The following is a 21,888-nucleotide window of genomic DNA, read 5'->3' on the forward strand; positions in this document are numbered from 1 at the left end:
TTGAATATTATCATTTCATTTTTATTGTAATTATTTTGCAAACTTTAATTAATAATTATTATTTGACTTTTGTATCTCTTTCTTGGTTGTCAGGGTAAATAAATATTTCATTGGAAATATACAGTGTGACTATTCGTAAAAATTTTACTTTTAGTCTGAATAATTTTTAAAAATTGGTGTAACGCGTGGATTTTGTTTAGGAGGAAGATTTAGAAATAAACTCTAATCAGGTGTAGGGAAAAAACTTAAGAACAAAAACTAGCAACCTTTTACAGCAATGTAGCCGGAATTTTAAACACGGAGATGGAACTAGTTGGATCAAATATTTAAGATGCCAAGAGAAAATTTAACATCCGCGCTCTGGCACAGGCCCCAGAAGAAAAAAGAAGTGGAATAAGACCCAAAACTACAAGTGTATCATGTTAAATGAGTTTAAGATCTTAGTGATTTCTGTATGGTAACTGGTCAGGCTCTATTGCTAAGAACAGAGTAAGAATTAGAGGAATGCTGAAGGAGTAACGTGCCAAAAAAGCACAAAGAGGATAAATACAGGGTTATTCATAATTCCCTCCGCCTGTAAACGCCATTTTTCTTTACTACAACTGGATTCAGTGGTGCATGTTACTGCCATCTACCGGCAACTGCTTAAATTAAAACTTGAATACTTTCGGAATAATTTCATATGTTCTTTTTTGCCATATTCGTCTTCGTTTTTTTCTTACTATAACGCTTCGAAATCCAGGAAAGAATTATGAATAACCCTATATATAAGAAAGTAATCAATTTGGAAACTTTCCTTTCGCTCCAATATTTCGTGGGCGTCGGCAAGATTAAATATTTATTGCTTGGTTGTGTGCGAGGTATTGTTTTCAAAGTATATATATACATATATGGGTCATTCTCACGAAAACTGTCATTTTTCAGTTCATAAAATCCCAAAAAAGTAAAGTGAATAAAAAGCTCTGAAATTTTTTATATTAATAGAAATATGTAATGGCATTATAAAGAAAGTATATATCCTATAAATTATACTTAATATTTAAATTAATTAATTTTTTAAATAATTAATTTATAATTAATTAATTTTTAATAATTAATAATTAATTAATTAATTTAATAAATAAATTAATTAATTTAATAAATTAATTTATTAATTTTTTAATTTATTTTTCAAATTAATTAATAAGTAAATTAATTATTTTCACTATTTAAAAAGTGAGGGAATGACACTAATAGTGAGGGAATGATATTTTATTTTAATACATGTTTTTATCTAAGTTACATCTACCTAAAGTTTGAAAATGATAACATACTAAGTATATCTAATATTTATTATAATTTAGTCTTATATATTTAATAGTTTTTACAGGTTTGGGAAATAAAATTGGCTGGCACGATTGAACAAAAAAAAATTTGATAATATACTCATCTTGAATCATTCCCTCACTTCAGCGTCATTCCCTCACTTTATACACTAGTGAGGGAATGACGAATTCAATAAAATTTAAAAATAACAGTTAGGCCTAATTAATTTCTGAAGTCAATCACATACAATTATATTCATACAAGAAAGCAACATATAATTATCCACTTTCTCGATGAAGTTGTATTTTATTTTACTCTAAAAAATGACATGAGGGAATGACAAATGTAAAAAATTTTACCTGGTTTGATTCATTCAAATTTATTCCACAGCAAAGCTTCTTTAAGTTGAAGATGGAAACATACTGCAATTTTGTTCTATGATGCCAGTTGTTAACTTCTGAAGTTTTTATTAAAATATTTTTATTCTAAGAAGATTGCAGGTGATAAGAACATTGTTGTGAGGGAATGACGCGAAACACTGGGGACAAAGTTTAAAATAGTGCTGTGTTAATATTTTTATCAGAAATTAAATTTAAAATTGATTTTCTGAATTCTATATTTCAGTATTCTGAAATGAAAAACACGAATTTGTAAAAAAAAAAATTTATTTCAGAAACAATTTTTTTCTTTTTTTAAATCAGCAGTGGGGACAAGTGAGGGAATGACATATTGGTATATTTTAATTACCTAAAATAAATAAAAAATAAAAATTGATAATTTTATTTTTATTCTTTTGTTAGCTTGCATTCTGAAGGACACTTTCCCTGAAAATTTTTTTTCGTAAGCTGTAAAACAAACATAAAATATACTGGGGACATGAAAATGCCTGTTTTTCTGAGAATGACCCATATATATATTTTTAACTGAATCGAAAGAAAAACAAAGTCGAGGCATTTAATTACTTAGAGGGTTTTATGTACACCTATGCAATTCTACATTTCAAGCGTTCTACCATTCAAGCGTTTGTCAAAGAGGTAGTATTCTCTTTGAATTCAACTAACGCTTAGTCGAATGAAATTTAGATAACCAGTAGTTAAAAGTTAAATGGATTTTAATCATAAAAGTTAATCTTTTTTTACTAGACCTTATTGTGTACAAACTTCTGAAGGGCGATGAAATGAGTACCAAGCATGCTTGGGAACTAAACAAGAGTTCCGTGCTCGGCTGACCGCCCAACCACAAAATATGCTCCTGCACTTCAGAGCACAGGGTCAAGAAAAACTATGATTTCAATATACTTCAATATAACGATGCCCTAAACTTTATTTGTACGTAAAAGTTTTAGAACTGAAGTTCTAACTCTTAAATTTGACTTTGAATTAAATTGATTCTAATAATTCCTGAAAATAAAAATCTGACCGTTAAGAGCAATTAAAATTTACACTATACAGTCCTTTCAAATGCAAAAAGCTTTTTTTTTAAAATAAATCATTATTTTATTAATTTCTTAATCGATACTTCGATAACAATTCTGTTTTATATGAAATTTTATTGATACGCAAATGTTTTATAGCTAAATCTAACTTTGAGATGAATTTATGAATTTGGAATTCAATTCAGAAACTTCAAAAATTAAAAATCAAAACTCCAGCTGTTAAGGTCGTTTTAACCCTTTTGAAGGCTGTGGTAAGTATACTTACCACACGTTTTACCACTTTTAATTTAGGTTTCCATTTTTCAATAACTTCAGATTTCTTGAAGTGAGTTTGAATAAAATTGGTAACCATTTGTCACTTTTAAAAAACGTATAAAAGTTATAAAATACATAATTCCTTTTGAAGTTTGTAGCATTTAAGGAATTTACCTTATAAATAAAGAAAAATAAAAGTCAGTAAGTTCCTATTAGGTCATGTTAAATATATTTACCACCCAAAAAAATGGCATTTTTATAAACTAAATGAGTTTTTTTTTTATATCAATTACTATTCTTAAAACAATTTCACTTCCAAAAATACTTTAATTTACCTTTACTATAAATAAAGGACCCATTAAAGGGTTAAGTTATACTACACATTTCTTCCAAGAGTTTCTGTGGGATTCTTATAATTAAAATATTCTTGTAACTACTTCTTTACCAATTCTTAAAATACAAACCAGAGTTACGCTAAATTGTATACAGGGAGACAAATTTTTTTTCTCCGAAATTCAAATTCATAAATTTAAATTCTAGTACTAAAGTTTCAATATATTTTTCTTCCAAGTCTAAGTAAAATTTTCCGTCGATACATCAATTTCAAAAAGAAAAAAAAGAAGTAAAACGTTCCTTCTGAGCTACAACATTTCCCAAACTTTCAAGTGGAATTTCATAACACTCGTCACTTTTCATGTTAATACCTACAAGTAACAAAGAAAAATTTATCTCCGCCATAAATCGATCCTCACTGAACTCTATTTTTAGTACTTGTCATAATCCTTGATATTGAACCCCTTTAGCAGTACCAATTTCGTGTTCTCCTCTTTTTTATTCCTTTTTCGAGCATTATTTTCCATAAGGCTAGAGAATCTTAAAAAAGTCTAGAAACTTTTTTTTTTTCAGCGTTCTTGACGTTCTAACTCGCCAAGTTGTGACTAGTATATGAAATGGCAAGCTTTGAGTGGCTGCGATTTACTTTTTCCATTTTATTTTTGCGTCATTCGGTTTCTCAATATCTTGAAGGAGAAATTTTCTCGCCAAGTTTTTGAGATTTTGGCACTCTTGTAGATATGGATATTGGCTTCTCTTCTTTTTTTTATGACTTTAACGTTTTTCCTAGTATAAAATCTGTGTATTACAATGTTTTGAGAAACAAGATCCATAGAAGTTTCCCAGTTTTATAATAAAATGTTTGGCAGCGTTCTTTTATGTTTTCACTGGAAGTAATTTCGCCACTTCTGTAATCTAACACTTCTTTAACCTCTTTTCTTCCTTTGAAAACCTGCATACTGTTGAAATCATGTGTATAGATAAAAAAAATTCTCCAGAGTATATTCAACTTCTTTATTAACAAATCTTTTTTTTAATTAATTCAAAAGCTTGTAAAATCAGTTTTAGAAGGCGTAACATTAATATTTTGCTGCTGCAAGAAAACAGGAAGATCTTTAAAATGTGATCGTATGCCATAAAATTATCATAAACTTTTCAATTTAGCTCAGTTTCAATTTCAATTTTCAAATTTCAGCTTCTATAAAAAATTACCTCGTTTCAAGAATTAAAAAGAATGATTTTTTTTTTAAATTTTAAATTATAGAGAAACGAGTGAAAAAAAGTAATATGAATAAAAGAAACGCTAAAAACTCATTTAATGAACATTTTTTTTTCTTCAAATTATGGTATGAAATACACACAAAATGTAAAGAAAGTTAATTTTAAACCTGAAAAAAAGTAAAGAATGAAAGAAATGTGAATTCAAACTAAATAATAATAGCCAGAGAAAAAAAAAGAAATATAAAACAATTTTCAAGGCCTAAATAACGTGAAAAAATAGAGAAATTTTGAAAAATTAAAAATTTGTGGAATAAAACAGAAAGGGAAATTTATAGAATGAAAAATAGGCCGAATTAAAATAACATTTAAGGAATGAAAAAAGATGCAAAACGAATTTTAAATTTATTAAGAATCAATGCTAAATTAAGGAAAGCAGTATTGTAAAACTTGAAGAAAGTAAAAATTGAAAGTGAATTTTAGCACTAGTAAAACTAAACTTTGCGGTATACCTAGAAAATTTGAAAGGGCAATTGTTGCCCTTCCTAGATTGATTGTGCATTGATCAATCAGATAGCCAAAACCATAATATGATAATAATTATAATAATTGAAATATATTCATGAATAAATTATTAAGAATATATTGGAGACCGACACTATCAACAAAATTCATGCTATTTTATTCAATTTAGTTAACGAAAATAATTGATTAAACGGAGCACTGACTTTTTAATTATACCTATACATTAATTTCTTATAATTGAGATAATAGATAGATTGATAATTGAGTTTTAATTTTCACTGTAAATGATACTTATACGGTGAAATACGCTCTTTTTAAATGAAATTGGAGTATTTTGTATCTACCAAATGGTACTTTATACCCAAATCCCCCTGATGTTTTGTCGATCAAAATACCTTAGGGCCCACTCTGGCTTCTACGCCATCATTCTAGGCATCACCTTACGTTCAGGTACACACTAGTATAAATCTAGCGCATAAATGATTAAATAAGCGCTTGAATTGGAGCAAATTATGAAACGTCGAAAATTCTCAATACTTTAAATAACAGGGTGCGTAGACAAATTATTCAACAAAAAATAAGCACCTTTTAAGCACTTTTCAAGCACTTAAGAAATATTTTTAATAGCACTTTAATAAGCACTTTAAATAGCACTTTTAATAGCACAAAAAAATATCATAATTAGGCATGGTTGGAAAGTTTTGTGATAATTGACGGTTTTATTTTGTTTTAACGGTCGTGCTAAAAAAAAACCTTTTGACATTGTTTTTGACAATTGTCAAATATCATGAAATTTTAATCATGTAAAACGAATGGCGCTTTCATACGCTACGGACTGATAATACGCGGAAATAGATTGGGGTTGAATTAATTGTGAAAACGTTGAATAGAACAATATGAACTGTGACTTTTTGCATAATTCGTTTTTTAAAAACACCCAAAGAAAAAAGCACCTTTAAGGGTTTTTGAAAAACGAAAATCGAAAATGAGCACCTTTAAGCACTTTTTAAAAACACTATGCACCCTGAATAAGCTACTTTTTAAATTACAGATAAAAAAAAACGCGCGGAGGCCAAACAGACCCTATCACTCTTTCTAGTGTTTAATCATGAAGAGCATGTTGAACTAAAGAAAATAGCATTGAAAAATTTTAAAAATATATACTGAAGTGAAGAATCTACTGAATAAGACAAACTTAAATTTTATTGGCTGAGTAATGTGAGAAAAATAAAGTGAATTTTTGGCCTTGAAGAATATATATACAAAAAAGTTTTTTGGAAATTAAAAAAAGCAAAGTGAAAAAGATAAATTCAAATCCTGATGAATGTGCAGAAGGAGGAAAAAATGGAGCTTGAATAGTATGCAGATAAAAATAAAAGTTAAATTAAATAAAAACTAAAAGTGAATTAAAATTAAATTTAAGAACATATAATATACGGAATACCAAAAATATGCGGAATGTAAGGGAAATGAAAACTATGCGGGTTAAAAGAAAAGCGGAGTTTGGAAATTTAATGAAAGAAAGGTGAATTTAAAACTTTGAAGAATTTATAGAGTAAAAAAAAAAGGTGAACTTAAAACTTTGAAGAATTTGCAGAGTAAAAAAAAGGTGAGTTTAAAACTTTGAAGAAGATATAGAGTAAAAAAAAAAGGTGAGTTTAAAACTTTGAAGAATTTGCAGAGTAAAAAAAAGGTGAGTTTAAAACTTTGAAGAATTTATAGAGTAAAAAAAAAGGTGAGTTTAAAACTTTGAAGAATTTATGGAGTAAGAAAAAAGTAGAAATTAAAATCTTGAAAATGTAGAGAAAAAAATTTTTTTTAACTCTGAAGAATTCATATGATGAAAAAAAAAATTTAATTTGAAACCTTGAAGAATTTCCAGAGTGAACGACATAGATATTTATCTCTGCAGAATATAAAGAATAATTGAGAGTAGTCCTTATACAAAATGAAGAAAAATTAATCTTCAACACCATATACACAAAATAAACTATTCACTACAATTGCTATACTTTTTTGAATCTATCAGTCATCATCAATTTCAACAGTATAAATCTTTTTGTGTATAGAAACTTGACCATAATTATTGAAAACAGTATCAAATCTGCCATGTTCTATTATCGTATCTTTTTGTCTTATTATCTAATCATAATACAAAATCATTTTAGTTAGCTTAAAATGAAAGGCTTCCCAAACTCATGCTGTAGGAAAAATCATTGCATAAAAGAATGAAGAAAAAAAAATCCCATTATAGAGTATGAAAAAGAATTCGTGCTTCCATCACTTGAGTGAGCCTCTTCAACAAAGGATTATTGACAGGCTTAAGTATTGATTATTTGGAATAAATTCTTTTCCAACTGTCTTGGTTGCTAACGGTTTTTCATGGATTATTTTCTTTAAAAATGCCTATTCTTCGGAACAAGCCAACTCTGAAGAAATTCTTTGAGATAAATACATCTTCCAAAAATTTCATTACTCTATTTTCGCATCACTTGCTGCATTTCATAGTATTCCGGCTATTATTGAATTTTGGGAGGGGAAAAAATTTATTGTACTTCAAAATTTTCGTTGCGAGTGGTAATTTAAGTTATTCCACAATGTGAAATATTCCATTTCGAAAAATAATAGTAATAATAGAAAAATAGAAATAGATTATTTATTTTCCCAGATAGCTACGGCAAACGTTTATTTTACCTTTTCATTTGACTGGCATATAAAGGTTGACTAATTAATCCCTTTTAAAGAAAATTATTATGCTAAGTTTGTTTCCATAACGAGTGAATAAAGGAATGCAAAAACTTAACAAAAAAATATCATTTTTCATTTTTACTGTAAACCTTGTTTTTGCCTTTTTTATCATCTTGGCTTTGTCCGGTTACCCAAATGCAGCATTTTGTTTGTGTTGAAAATTTAATGATCACGCCAACTTTCCCTTTTAAAGTGTTAATAAAAATTGTAAAAGCGTATGCAAATAAACCTTGTTTCAGTGATGGTCATAAAATCTAAAATAAGCTTTGAGAGGATGAATTTATTTACGGTTTGAGAACGCTTTCTACTCTTGATTTGCAAATGATGATTCATCTTGATAGAAAAAGGTTGTTTGTGCAAGCTTGATGCGAACCTTATAGGGCGTAAACTAGCATAGTTAAATTTAACATTGCTTCAAGCTTGCATGGTTTATTTGCTAATGAGTCATAAAGCTTGTTGGACTTTGTGATAAAGGTTGTTGCTGATATTAAAATCAACCTATCTTACCACTTCTATTTGGGTTTATATACAAATATAATTCATGTTAATTACCTTTTTAACCTTAATTTATGTAGTAAATTCAAGGGGGAAATAAATAGAAGAAAACCGACAAACCAAGTACCTCAGAGGTATTGTGACTCATTTTTATTTTCTGATGTATTCTCATAACGATGTCCGAAAATGATAAATAAAGTTTTTTCACCTAAGTAAAATGGGAAAAATGGTAGAGATATTAGAAAAGGGAAATGGTAAAGAGTAATTGGGAACGATATTAGAAAAAAATATCATAGTCTATAATGATTTAATCTTTGATAATTCTTATTAATCTTCTAGTTATCAGAATTTTTTGAATTATTTTTATAAATAATTAGACTTTATAAAAATAAATAAAAATGTAAAAGACCATTCTACCATGTTAGCTGATGCAACAAAAAAAAAAAACTTTTTTTTTGAGGTATAAACAGATTTTATTCAAATATTTTCTCAAATTTTTCTAGGTGGCATGCTTTTGTAACAGAATTATGTTTTAGCGAAAGCTTATAAACTTATTTTCTGGGAAAAAAAGTTTTGAAATAACGAGTACTTTTTTTATTTTTCTAATATAAAACAATACTCTAGAATTACTTTTTTGCCAAAAAAAATTATTTGACTTTAAACCTATGGAATATATTTTATTTTTTACGAAATGTGTTAGCATTTCGATTTTATTTTATATTATTACCGGTGTTGAAAACCGACCCAATTCTAAGTTTACGACTGATAATCTTGCAATTTTGCACCTAATCCAGAACACAGGAGAACTTCTGAATAAAGCACTTGGATAAACTGGCTTTCATGCAGGACTTTTTGATGGAACTTCCTCGTATTTGCGTTACATGGAGTGAAATACTTCGAAAACCTCCCATGGTTACCAGACAGTAAGAAGAATCTAAAGCACGATCCGTCTACCTCTGAGGATATTTCACGTCAGCATTGTGGTCGGAGCAAGCCGGATGCGAAATTCGTATCGACTGGGATTCGAACCCGGTTGGCTGCATTATCGCTCTATCCCCTGAGCGTTCATGGAGTGAAATACCTCGAAAACCTTCCATGGTTACCAGACGGTAAGAAGAATCTAACCCATGAACCGTCTATTACTGAGGATTTTTTAAAGTCAGCACTATGGTCGGCGCGAGTAGGAATCAGAATTCTAATCAACCAGCCACAACAAGGATTCGAACCCTTGCAACCTCATTGGGAAGCTAGAGCTCTAAATCCTGAGCTTGAAATATATTTGTGCTAACTAAAGTTCAAAAGCACATTGCTAACTAAAGTTGCACATTTCTTGAACTGGTTTGAGAAACAATACTGATGCTAGTCAAGACACAATAAGTGACGCATATTTTTGATTATTATAAGCCTAACACAAAAAGAAAACCACGAAAACCTTCCACGGTAAACCCGACGGCAAGAGGGCCCTAATCCATTATCCGTCTAACACTGAGGATATGTATGCCAGGATTGTGGTCGGTGTAAGTCAGCAGCAGAATTCGTAACGAGCGACCAACGCTAGGATTCGTGACTATGTCAATTCAATAGGAGGCGAACACTCTATCCCCGAGAGCAACCACGGTTCTACCATTTAAATATAATTTTTTTTCTCAAATAAGAACTTCTCCTTGTAAAATAACTTTTTTGTCCAAAATAAAATTATTTCTTTATAAATAGGCCCATTTCCACATGCTCTGTACATATATTTAGAGTCCATACTTTTAACTTTTGAATAACTAGAACTATTTCCGTTTTTTTAGGGCCTCTTTATGAGATGATGATCAGACCTATGATTTCTATTGATCTACACTTTAAATACATTTAAGTTAGAACATGCGAAAGGGAATGAAGCTGAAATATCCTTTTTTCTATGCCGTATTCAGTTTCCACGTGAGGATTGCAAGACAGACTCCGGTCTTCAGTAAATAAATTCTATATATGCAACAACAAAAAATTAATAATTAAGAAACTAAAAAGAAATGCACCACTTGTTTTAAGCATTGATCTTTGTTTGATCATAGAACCATTTGATTGATAGAATACTGGAGCTCTACGCGAAATCTGCGGCCCTTCATTTAGGTGTTTCCTTCACTGCGGCTGATCACATAGTTCAGAAACTATTCCTCTCTAACTTATAATTTAAAGAAACTTTACAACTAAACTTCAGGAGTACCAGTTACACGAGACAGAATTCTCTTTCTTTTCAAATTTTTCCTAATGTTATAAGATGCATTCGCCTCTACACTATGAAAAGTTTCAGTGTATCTCAACACTAAAAATGGTGGTAACTACTTTAATCCAGAGTGGTGTAGAACCTGAAACAGTTCCTGGTGTAATAAAATGCCAAGAGTGTTCTTTTACACTACTTGATGTAAAAATACTTGCACCATTTTTGGGTATTCAGTTAAACTAATATTAATAATTACAGTAAGAGCCGCGATGGCTCAGGGGATAGAGCGTTCCCTTCCAATGAGGCGAACCGGGTTCGAATCCCAGTCCATACGAATTCCGCATCCGGATTGCACCGACAAGAGTACTGACATGAAATAACCTCAGTGGTAGACGGATCATGGGTTAGAGTTCCCTTGCCGTCAGGCTAACCGTGCGTGGTTCTCGTGGTCTTCCTCACCGTGTAACGCAAATACGGGTTAGCTCCATTAAGAAGTCCTCCACGAAGGAAAATTTCTCCCACTACTCGATCCAGGAGTTCCCTTGCCTTCTGGATTGGGTTCAAAATTACAAGGCTACGCAGTTGAACATTAGTAGTCGTAAATCCATAGAATTGGGTCGACTGTTCAACGACGGTTATAAAATAATTACAGTAGGGCTGGGATAGTCTGGTTTGTAGGGGCACTGGGCCCATGTCTAAGAGTTCGTGGGTTCGATCCCAGGCCGACCGAAGACTCCCCGTGTAGTAAATGGTGACTGATGCGCGTTAAATCTGTCTAGACGCAAAGTCCTCCATGTTCCCATAACAAATCAATACCTCTGGGGGTACTGATCCAGGAGTTTCCTTTGTCTTCGGGATTGGTTCAAAATTACAAGGTTACGCAGTTGAACATTAGTAGTCGTAAACCCAAAATCGGGTCGGCTGTTCAACGACGGATATAAAATAAAAATAAAAATTACAGTAAGAGAAGCGATGGTTCAGGGGATGTGTGCGCCTTCCAATGAGTTGAAATTCGTTCGAATCCCAGCGATGGCAAGTCGATACGAATTCCACATCCGGCTTGCACCGACCCCAGTGATGACGGGAAATATCTTCAGTGGTAGACGGATCATGGGTTAGAGTCCCCTTGCCGTTAGGCTAACCGAGGGAGGATCTCGTGATCTTCCTCTCCCAGCAACGGCAAAGGCGGGTTAGTTTCATCAGAAAGTCAAAAGCAAATTTCTCCCAATACTTGATCTAGAAGTTCCCTTGTCTTTTGGATTAGATTCAAAATTACAAAGCTACGGCGTTGAACATTAGTAGTCGTAATTCTAAAAATTGGGTCGGCGGTTCAAAGACGGTAATAAAATAAAAAAAGAAATAATTACAGTAAGATAAAAATTTTCAAGTAGACAGAAAACTTATTTTTACAATACAATCTAAAATAAGAATCATTCACAATCCGTTGTAAACATCAGACGGTAAAAAGTGTCCTACCGTTGGTGTTTTCAAAAACAAAAATATAAACGTATGGTGTGAATGAGCGTGAGATTTTTGCAATTTTTTTTTCTCCATTTTAAGTATAATTACATACTTTAAATTGCATATGAAATCTCTATTTTTTAATTTGAAAAAATGCTCCTTCGCACAACTTTTAGGATTGTTTAACATCAAATTCGGAGAGATAGTACACCAGAGATTTTGCAATGTATTATGGATTTTCTTTTTAAACTTGTTTTGTGAATAAAAAATGGTTATTTTTGTTAGTTTGTAATCGTGGATTAGCTAAAGAAGATGCACATTGAACATTTATGAATGAGCTTTTCTAAATTATTCCGATAATCAAACCCGCAGATGGTTGTCATCAATTGAGGAGTGTACGGTAATTACTCATGCGTTGAAGAAATGGTGAAGATACTGTGGTATCAACATTGAGAGATGAATCCCTGTAGTGTATCTACCACTACAAAAATATAATTCCAATTCACTAGTATATAAGACATGTTAACTCGATTCCCTGTAGAGGTACCTTTTCATAAATGAAGGTTGACATTGTCGAAAACAGCACACCCCATATTGGTGACCATCGGACGTGATGTGAACCCGTCTACCTCGGCAGAAACGCCCTCCACGACTTGAACACGCCTACTTAGATCGATGGTTCAAATTGGACAGTTTACTTTCTAGTTGTGATTGTGACATTATCCACCTCCTTGCGCTGATGCTACTCAGTCTCGATCACACACAACGTTGGCCTGTATACACTCGACTGCAAATGACAACACAGACGCGACCAGGAACGTGTACTAAATACAGCTCTCACGAACAGCACTCGAAAAGTACGGTGATCCTAATACGGCTCTCCCGACTTCCCACAAAATAGCAATGAATCAACTAGTGGTATTCGTTCATTGAATTCTAACACAGATATAATTCTGGTGGGGGAGTACTGTAGTGTATCTACCACTGCAAAATCATAATTCCAATTCACTAGTATATAAGACATGTTAATTCAATTCTATGGTGGGGTACCTTTTCATAGATGAAGAATGACATTGTCGATGACAGTGGCGACACAACCCGACCATCCCCTTTCAGCTGTCATGAGATTGACACGCTAGACCTTCCAACTAAAGTATGCACTTGGTATTTGACATTTAAAGTTATACCATTTCCAATTACGTTAGAAAGTATTTTATACTTGGAAACATCGCAGCAATATATTTTTCTGGTCCTTTTTCGTGATTTGTTTTTTGCATTATGTGAAGCCCAAATAGATATTGAAACTTAAAACTGCTTTATTTTGCTTTATCTTGCACGAAACAAAATTTTAAAACATTTAAAAAAAACACAAATTGTTTAACATGTTTTTTCAAGTGTTACTTTTTTTTCTTTTTAAGGAAAAAATTTCCTTTCAAATATTGAATTATTTATTTTAAACAATAGTTTTATGAAATTAGATTTACATTGACGCATTTTTTTGCATCATATAAATATGCAGTTCAAAATTATCTTTTTCATATTTTCAGTATCTTTGTCCAAAATGAAAGACATTCAAATTTAATTCAGTAATTTTTCATCTGAAAAACTGTTAGCAAAGATTTTTTTTCATAAAAAAAAACTTTTCTATGAAAAAAAACCAGGCATAAAAATTTGTAATTGTACCTATTCACGCACCTGATATTGCTACCTAAACAAAAGAGATATTGTTTCCTATGTATTTTTTGACGTTTAATCGAATGAGACTACTCAACTCTATAGAACAAATAGTACATAAGTTGAGTGAGTTTTTATGTATAAAATTTATTATTTTTGGCCCGTACTTATGTATACACTTTACGTTGCTATTCAGGAACTATCTGAACATAATAGGTGAATTAATGTAGTATAGTACATAACTATATGAACATAATAGGTAATAGTGAATGTAAATATCCATACTGAATTGAGTGAGATTTTTTCGGATGCAATCGGATTAATAATTTAGAAGTTAAAAGCCTTTTGTGTACAAAAAGTACAATTTCGTACATACACTTGTTTACGCATCTTACCTGCCTATGCGAGATCCTATGGCTGAGTGGTAACTATCCTCGGATCTCCGGGACTATATCCTCGTACTAGGCAAGGTTAACTCAGCCTTTAATCCCTTCAGTTGGTTGTTGAAATGAGTACCATACACGTTGGAGACTGAACATTTGGGATTCACCCAACCAGAACATCTGCTCTTGCACCCCAGATCTCAAGGTCAAGTAAATTGGGAAAGGCATAGGAAAGGTCTTTGGCTCTCCATGGGCTGTCGTGCCACTGAATTTAGTTTACACGGTTACGTAGACAAGTGATGTTGTGTATCCTACGTACTTTTTCTTGTTTAATCGAATGAGATCGAATAGGAATTAAAACAGCTGATATTTAAAAAGATAATATTTTTTTATAAATATAAAAAGGGGTGTTTACCTAAAGATAATTTCGAGCAAAAATATAATAATTTTTAATAATTATTTATTATTTTTATTGTTTCATTTGAAAATACCCGAAAAATGTTTAAATTGGAAGGTATGCAAATCTTATGTGATTTCTAAAATATGATTTTGAATGGTTAAAGAATAAATTAGAATAAATCCAACCGAATAGTTCTTGAAAAATCAAATTTTAACTATACAACTTTTTTAAAAATTTGATAATTTAAAAGCTATTCTACCGATAAGTTTCAAATTTTGTATTTACCATTTAATTTTACATTCTTTAAATGGATGTAAAATTTTCTGCACCTTACAGTTCAATATTTTTCGACTATTTTATTATAAATACTTATAAGCTATTACAATGAAATATTGAACAATAATAAATACGAAAAATAACGATAAAAAATAATTATTAAAGATAATTAAATGTATGGAATTACCATTAAATAAACGAATTTTATAAGTGAGTGTAAAACTTTTTTGATTCTCTTAAAAATATTTCAAGGCTTGATTAAATATGTTAAAAGTAAAATATACCTTAAACTCTCCAACCTTTCGAACGTTTCGATCAAATTTTCTGGACTGCGGCTACCCCATATATTGTGATGACCAAATATTTAAATCTGTCGAAAAAAAGTTAGTCAAGTAAAGTACGTTTTTGTGCCTGATTAATTAATTACCGTTGTTGGGCCCTCGAACCATTAAAACTAAATCCTGTTTTGGGGAAAAGGGGGTCAATTCATCAAAGGATGTTAATGTTTCTTTTTATTCTGCACACTATACATTTCTTTTTGCTACCTTAGGGCCTGCGCTAAGCATTTGCCACCTCGCCAAATGCGATAAAATCGTAACTTTGGCGTTTAAATGTTTTTTCTTTGGTGAATGATTTTTTCCACTGGAAAGAAAAATATATAATTAAAAAAAAACTTAAGATTTACATTTGGCGAAGACTTTTGATACTTGGCTAATTTACTGGCTAATAATTTAAAATCCTTGGAGCGGGTTTTTGTTACCTATTATGGCAGAATGCAAAAAAATGCATTTTACGCTGATTTTCTAAAAATATTGATGAAATAATAAAAACAAATTCTTGTAATTATATAAAAATTATTAAAGTCCAGCACCAATAGATACAAATATGTAATAAATATTGTAATTTTAACAATTTAAATTTCCAGCGATATTACCTAATTTGTAAATTAGGTAAATATTTGCAAGTTTCTTGCGCGTGTATTATTTTTTAAATTGACATGTAAAAGTTTAAATTTAGTCGAAAATATAATGCTTCTTTATTCTAATTTTTTTTTTCTTTTGTTTCGAATAAATGTGTTCATATTTTAATTTTTTCTCGAAATTATTTGTTGTTAATGTAAAAAAAAATAATAAATACTATTATTTTTATTTTCAAAGAGAATTTGACGAAATGTAACATGTAAATCAAAAGAAAAAATATGGAACAATGAAAAAAAATCGTCATTCGGCTTATTGGATTCCAGTAAATATAAAAAATTCAAACATTTTCTTTTTATTTACTTAAAAAAAACGCATTATTAAATGAAGACTACATTTTTATAATTTTCCTTAAAACAAAACAAACTAACTATTTTTTATATGCTTCAAATTCCATGCATCGATCATTAATTTATTTTAAATGTGTTTTTAAACTCAGAAAAAAAAATATGAAAAAGGGTGATAGGGAAAATATCTTACGATATTTCAGTTTACTCGAAGTTCAAGGTGAAGGCAAAATTAAAAACAAAAATTATATTCAAGTAGAAATTCAGTTAAAAACTGAAATTTTCAGAAGTTTTAAATGTAGTTGGGAATATCTATATATATATTTCTCTTACACGGCACCAAAAAAAAGCCTCATTACAACTCCCCGAATGGCAACGTTAGAAAATCGACCAATGATTGCTGCTAAAAATGTCACATGGCAAATCAAGATGAGGTGGCTCAACATATAGCGCTTTTAAAAACGGAAACAATAACCAGAGTGAGCATTATCAGGTTGTTCAATTCAGATTCATGTCCTAAAAACATGATAATATTTAATTTAAACTCAATTAGGAATTAATTAATTGAAGTGAGAATGCTTTAAAAGGCCGCTGTTGAATTGATATTTTTCTACTGGGAGCTACCTAAACGTCTAAGTTGCATTGAATTTTTTTATATTTCGCGTTTATTTATGCATTGAATTTTCACGCTTTAAAATGCAGAATATTAGTGAAGCTGTTAGGGCTTTTAAACGTAATGAAAGAAAACGTGTTCGAAGAGCCCAAGAAAGTGTTGAGGAATGTTGCAGAGATCAAGTGCAATAATAACTGTTCAAGATGTTTACTGTTTAACTGTTACTGTTTACTGTTAATAACTGTTTTTTTTCTAAAACTTTCAGAATTTCTAGCATTAACTAATTTATTTATTATACACATTTAGTTGAATTTAGGTGAGTAACTGCAATATTTGATAATTTATTTTGCTAATATGTTTCTCATTTAGCTAATGTTTTGATTTTTTCACCATGTACAATCTAAATAGCTCATATACTTTTTTAAAAGCCAATAAGAACATTGATAGAATTCTTCTACATAAGTACAATACTATGTCTTTGATGATAAAATACTATGTCTTTGATGATAATATACTATGTCTTTGTGCTAGAACATTGTGTTCATTGGCGAGCGAGCGCAGCGAGCCATGGTTCATGGCGAGAACCACATAGAATTGCGTAGCAATTCTCGGGGGTTGGCGAGCGTTAGCGAGCAGGGGGCGGAGCCTTCTTGTCTTCTTTAATATCGGTTTTCATTTATTCCGAACTATATTATTAACACTTTAGTTTGCTCTCATAATTTTCTGAAAAAAATTAATAATACGAATTTTCAAAATTAATATTTCAGATTTCTCTATTTATGATTTTAAGATAAAAATAATAACTAATTTTTCTACGATTTCTCTTAATACGGATAAAAGCAACATAACAATTACATATATGTTCTGAATTTCATTAACCTATTTTAATAGATTATAAAATGTATACTTTTAAAGTTCGATAGGATGGTGAAAAAGTTATAATAGGAAAAAAAACGTCAAAGTTTCAATATCACTTATGTTCATGATGGGACAGAATTAAAAACTGAGATTTTTTTCAAGTTCTAATTCAAATAAAAACGTCACTTTTTCACCACTAGATAGTTCATTGTGGTCTTTTTCTTTATCAAATTATAAAAAAGATCATTTTTTAAAAATTTCTCTCAAGCCCTCTTTAAGAATAAAAAAAATCTTTTGGAGTAAAAAGTTTCATTTTGTGCATCTTTTTGACGCATGGCGTCCAACATATTGAACAATATCTAGCATAATTTTATAACTCAAAAAAAATATATTTTAATATTTTTTTCTGTTTATATGCGTTTAGAAAGTGAATATCTATGCAAAAATGGCCGTACTTTTTAAGTGTGATAAAAAAAATTATAAGAAAGGTTAGAAGATAAGATTTATCCTCGGGGGCCGCAGTTTTTAATTGTGATTAAAAAGAAGTATAAGAAAAGTATGAAGATAAGATTCCCCCACTTCGCCGGAGTTTTTAATTACGATACGAAAAAATAATAAGAAATGTAACAAATTTGACTCAGATATTTATTTTTCTTTTTTTGGATAGTTGCATGGCCTATAAACTATTGAATCAAGTATATTTTGTTTCATGATTCAAAAGTAAAAAAAATGCAATATCAAAATGTCTACCATGCAAAAAAATTTACAAATAAACACTTATCATTTTTTATGTACTAACTAAAAAAAGGTAATTAAGTTTAATAAATTAAACTTTATATAGTAAGAGTTAACTTTCCTCAAGAACAGAGTTTCCTAATTTTTTTCCAATGTCGAACCTTAAATGATCGAACCTCTTTTGATGGAACCCCAAGATTTAATGAATAAATTTCCTCAGTAATTGTGTTAATCAACGAAAGACTATTTAATTTTTTTAAATTTATAAAGATTTAAATTTTAATAATTATTTTGAAGAGATTTAGAGAACGAATAAAATTTTTCCATCGTGCGTTTCATCAATATTTGTCTTAAAATAGATTTTTTTTAGTCAGACAGTTGAATTCACAGGTCAGTAGAAGCATCTATAATCGAATTCTTAATTTGAATTTAGTGAATGCGTAATCTGAAAAAAAGAATGAAGAAACATAAACCCATTAAAAAAATAATAAAAAAAGGAAAAAGCAAGAAAACAAAAGTTGAGAATAGTTTTTAAAGACACATACTTCTCCATTGTTGAATTTGGTTATTTTCATTCGATGGAATACCAATGAAATTTTTCCCGAATGCATATATCCTTTTCATAATTCATTCATTATATTGTTATTACAAAAAGCATTATTCTAAAATTACTTTCTTCACAAACATTTTAATTAAATAATTTCATAAAAATAACCGAGCACCATATAAAAATGGATTATAAGTTATATGTAAATTTAATTACAAGTTTCAAAAATCTTTACTGATTCAAAAATTCTGAACTCTCGGAACCCCTGTGACCCTTCCATGGAACCCTAGATTTCTGCGGAACACCATTTGGGAACCGCTGTTCTAGGCTACACATTTCTAAGTAAAAAACAATTTTTTTTTATTATTTACAGTTACTCACAATACAAAGCTGTTATTAAAATTATAAATCTCAATCATGCATAAATATTACTTCTATAAAATAAACAATTTGTGACCACTTACCAAAACAAAAAACTCATAACATGTACAACTCTAATTTTTCCTCATTCATTTCTTTCCACACGTTCTTTAAACAAGATAAACGGATGAGACAGCATCACTTATCTTCCGCATCCAACCTCTAAGCACCCCCACATGCAACTGCTCGGAACACAGTGAAAATCAACAGCTTTCTCATCGGAAAAGCACTCATTCGATTGGATCAAAATGGAGCACGCGCACAACGCAGGTGTCTACATTCTGTAAGTTTTCTTTCCATTCATACACGCGATGGAACTTAGACTCTCTGTATCTTAGTCATAAGCTCTGCCTACGATTTTTGGAAAAAGAGATTTTTTTTGAAAAGGAAGCGTCAGTTTTAGTTTGAAGAGTAATATTAAATTCTAGACATGGGCATGCATCACGAGCTTTTTCTTTTTTTTATTATTTATTTTACTACTGGCTGAATTTATTAAAATACTGGGAACAGTGGTGTAAAACTTTGAATATAGCGGAATGCTGCTTTCTAACCAGGGACGTGGAGTCGGAGTTAGAGCCTTAAAACCATGCTCAACTCCGACTCCAGTTCTTTAAACGAAGTTTAAAATTATCCAATAAATCAAAAAAGAGAGAAGTTTTTATAAAAAACTTTATAATTCGTATGTAAAATTATAATTCGTGGCAAATATTTATAATTCGTATGTTAACATAAATATTACTCATATGTTGTTGTTGTTGTAGTTCATTTACGTCGTAACTAGAGCTGCACAATGGGCTATTGGCGCTGGTCTGGGAAACATCACTGAGGAGGATCCGAAGACATGCCATCACAATTTTGATCCTCTGTGGAGGGGATGACACACCTGCTTCTGTAGCCCAACGACCTGCTCGCGAAGTCGAACACTTTACGGTAGAACAGTTTAACGAGGACCGATACCGCACACCCTCGGTCCCTATGTAGACTAATCCAAATGGTCACCCACCCGCACACTGACCGCAGGCAGTGATACTTGATTTCGGTGATCTGATGGGAACCGTGTCTTAACCATCAGTCCTCTGCAGGACTTTGAAATATAGAGGTAGCAGCAATCTGAACATTAAGGTCCCAATTGCTTGGTCAGGAAAGGGATTGGAAGTTTAAACCCCTTAAAAATATATCATTCTAATGGGTAATGTATGAAGTTAAATTAATATTCCCTTTAAATTGAAGTGCACATCATCCATTGATTCGAAATCAAGCTGAAATTATTCAGCATAGCTTAAACAAACATATAGTGGGATAAACATTTTTCGCAACTACGGCTAGTTGTACAAGATATCGCTGGTTCAAAACAAAAACGACACATCTGCAGACGTATTATGCCTTCAGATGCGTCGTTTTAGTTTTGAAGCAGCGATATGACCTCTCAAAGTTATAAATCATTAAAATTAATAATTATAACAAAATTATTAAATTTAAAAACTTAAAAAGATGATCCTGTGTGACAGAAAGGTTATGACATCCGACTAAGAGCAGAGAAAACTGCGGATGAATGCCAGCTGATAACTCTGTTCAACTGAAAAATGCATTATTTTCTTTTTTATTTATTTGAAATATATACATAAGAAATAATTTTTGTGTGAAATCTACAGTTTTTAAAATTAAAAATGTTTAATTTGATACTCTCAAACAGGACAGATGATTTTTTCTTAAATTTAATTTTTTTACTGAAAAAAAGACAAATAATAATAATTAAAGCTTTCCTTTCAAAAAGTATTGGAGAGTGGGGTCAATTGTAACATTTTTTACTTAACTATTTTTAACTAACAAGAAATCCAATATATTATTAGTATTAATTGACAGACGAATAAAGTAGACTATCCTCTACTAGAAAAAAAATACCTTATTTTAAGTGTTATTATATTAGTTATTAACAATTTTTGACAGTCGTGCTCTTGTTACAATTGTCCCCACTTACGGGGTCAATTGTAACAGTTCATAAATTCAACTAAAACATAGTTAATTATACATATTATCATAGTTGTGATATATTTTTTAATTGATCAAAATAGTATTAATATTTTAGGAGTAAAAATAATAATGAGCAGAGACCTAAAGGGTTAAACTTTAAGGAGTTAAAAATTTTAATTTATGCTGTGAAAGGTGACAAATTTAATAATGCACATTCAACATAATATAAATGATATAGGAAACTATTGGTGGTTCTTAAAGAGTTAAGTAATAGTTCGTAAACATAAGATTATTTATTTTCAGCTGTTACATTCGTCCCTTTAATTATTGTTACAATCGTCCCCAAGACGCCATTTTAGCTTCTTTTGTTAAAAACAATGCTAGTTAATTAACAAAACTAATTTTTTTTATTGAAATGTTAATTAAGGTCATATTCGGTTAATAGTTTTTATTTTCTTTAAATGAAATTACTTTGTTACAATATAATATTCAAATTCCAAAAAAAGTACTTACGTAGCGTGAAAATATCTTTTGTGATGAAACTCTTTCAAAAGTGAATAAAAATGGTTGCCATCAGGGATGTACACGTAGATTTATTAAATACACCTTGTGTGCCACCTAGGAACCAAATCTAGAACCCGACACTCGAAATATTTACCCTGTTACAATTGACCCCACTCTCCCCTACTTACTTTTCTCTTGGTACTGAAATAATTAAGTATTAAAGAAAAAATATTTATATATAAATATATATATATATATTTAG

At 30.4% G+C, this 21,888-nt stretch overlaps 1 protein-coding gene across 1 annotated transcript in view; it reads right to left on the minus strand.

Moving 5' to 3' along the window:
- LOC107454237 (uncharacterized) overlaps positions 1 to 19,356 on the minus strand; it is a 164,026-nt gene extending 144,670 nt beyond the window's left edge. Inside the window, exon 1 of the mRNA XM_043043231.2 lies at positions 19,196 to 19,356. The gene's annotated coding sequence lies outside the window, so the exon portion shown is untranslated. The remainder of the gene's footprint in view (positions 1 to 19,195) is intronic.
- Positions 19,357 to 21,888: the final 2,532 nt, after the last annotated feature.

The sequence above is a fragment of the Parasteatoda tepidariorum genome, chromosome 8 (assembly GCF_043381705.1).
Source record: "Parasteatoda tepidariorum isolate YZ-2023 chromosome 8, CAS_Ptep_4.0, whole genome shotgun sequence".
In the NCBI taxonomy this organism is placed as follows: Eukaryota; Metazoa; Arthropoda; class Arachnida; order Araneae; family Theridiidae; genus Parasteatoda; species Parasteatoda tepidariorum.